The sequence below is a fragment of the Oratosquilla oratoria genome, chromosome 23, assembly GCF_046742065.1.
Source record: "Oratosquilla oratoria isolate Oo_2021 chromosome 23, ASM4674206v1, whole genome shotgun sequence".
NCBI classification, from domain to species: Eukaryota; Metazoa; Arthropoda; class Malacostraca; order Stomatopoda; family Squillidae; genus Oratosquilla; species Oratosquilla oratoria.
In genome coordinates, this window is record NC_134799.1 from 4,574,841 (window position 1) to 4,577,340 (window position 2,500).

Here is a 2,500-nt window from a genome sequence, read left to right on the forward strand (position 1 = left end):
GTTTTTATTTTTATTTTTCTCTCAAAAGTTAAGAAAATTAGCATAATATTTTTTAATACTAGTTAATATCATATTATATTCATCTATATAAAAATAATATAAACGTAAGAATAGGTCACATCACGATATAAAAACATAAAGAAAGTTTTTCTTTGGCAACTGCGTCTCATCGATTTTTGACCACGTTCTTGGGGAGCTTGCTACACGTCAAATATAAACATTACCCCTCTTTTCTTCTTTTTTTACCCTTGCACTGAGGAGGTTATTGAAATGAATGGTAGTATTACGAATAAAAGGATGATAGTTTTCCATTTAACGATACACATCAATTACGCTGGACTGAATCAAACATCTTACCGGTGAATATAGCCTTATAACACTAACTTTTTACTTGCGTGTGTGAAAAGATAGTCTACGGATTTCGCTCAAGCCTAAATTTCATCGAATGGAACACATTGCCATATAAATATTGTATTATATGAGGAAGGGGCGTTTAAGATATACATCATATCTATAATTGAGAAATTAATTATAATTTTCGTGATGTGCATGTAATTAGATGTGAACAAGTGCAGTTGTTGATTTGCTTCCTGTCCCAAGTAGAATTCTAACATATGTGTAAATTACGATTAAATAGAATATGAATTTGTCAGAATCAGGTGTTACTTTGAGCTCACTGTCGAGTTGATTATATGGATTTCAGAATTCATTCACAACCACAGCAATTCCAACATAAAATTTCACACACACACACACACACACACACACACACACACACACACACACACACACACACACACACACACATTCTACACGACTCGTGGCGTAGTGGTAGAGTTCCCGGCTGTCACTACGGCGGTCCGGGTTCGAATCCCGCTCAGGGCTGAAATAATTTCAGTATCGATGCGCTACTAATCGTTACGCCAAGTCTCGTGGGCGGGGAGTTTGGGTGTGTTCGTGTAAGGTCACAGCATTACCCATAGATCGGTCATATATGAGCTCTGAGCTCTCTTCCAGGAGAGAAATAGATGTCGATCACGAGTCCAACACGTGATCCAACACCATGGTGAATCACACACACACACACTCACACACACACACACACACACACACACACACACACACACACACACACACACACACACACACACACACACATACACACACACACACACACACACACACACACACACACACACACAAAGGATTACAAAGGCGGAGCATGCCGACAGGAGACCTTTTGATCCATATCTAGGTCGGATGCAAAAAAAAAAAAAATCATATTAATAATAAATAAAAACTATAATAATGTAAATAACAAATAAAATACATAAATAAATGCATAGGTATAGTTGAATAACAAACAAACAGGTAAATAGTAAATGATAATAAATTGACATATAACTAATAATAAATGAAAATCAGACAGACAAATTATAACAAAGCAAAAACAAATAATTATAATATAACATAAATTATAATCATTACAGCATCTTACTTAGGTATTTATCTAAATGATTCTTAAAGCTTCGAACTGAACTACATTACACTACCTGTGCAGGAAGTTTATTCCATTCATTAACTACACGGTTGGTAAAGTTGTTTCTACCTACTTCCAAATTGAATCTATTTCCGGACAGTTTGAGACCATTGTTTCTTGTCTGATTCTCATTCAATGTGAAAATTTTGTCACTTTTGATGTTGTCAACTCCCTCTAAAATCTTAAAGACCTGTATCAAGTCACCTCTGAGTCTACGCTTTTTTAGGGAAAACAGATTCATGTGCTTAAGTCAGTTTTCGTATGATTTATTTTTGATATTTGGAATCAGTTTTGTGGCTCGCCGTTGTACTTTTTCCAGTCTGTCAATGTCTATGAGATTCGGTGACCATACGGAAACAGCATATTCCAAATGTGGACGAACTAACGATTTATATAGCTTGTTAATGAGTGATGGACTTTTGAAATCAAAAGATCGCGCAATCAATCCCAGAATCTTATTTGCTTTCTCAGAGGCTGAAATACACTGCTTGGATGATTTGAGGTCGTTACTGATAATTACGCCGAGATCTTTTTCACTATCCACTTTTGTTAACGAATTTCCAAATAACTTGTAATCGTACTTACTGTTATTTTTACCTATGTGCATTACCTTGCATTTACTTGTGTTAAATTTCATTAGCCACTTTTCAGACCATTACTGTAATTGATCTAAATCTTCTTGAATATCTAATTGGTTTGAGTGATCATTTGCCACTCCACACAGTTTTGTATCATCAGCAAATTTGGAAACAGTAGATTTTAGTCCATGGTCTATATCATTTATATATACTATGAATAGAAGTGGCCCAAGAACGGAACCCTGAGGAACTCCACTTGCAACACTTTTCCATCCAGAAGTTTTTCCATTTAAAACAACTCTCTGTTTTCGACCTTTCAACCAATTACTAGTCCAACCTAATAGGCTACCACTTATTCCATGCAAAGCTAATTTAGTAAGTA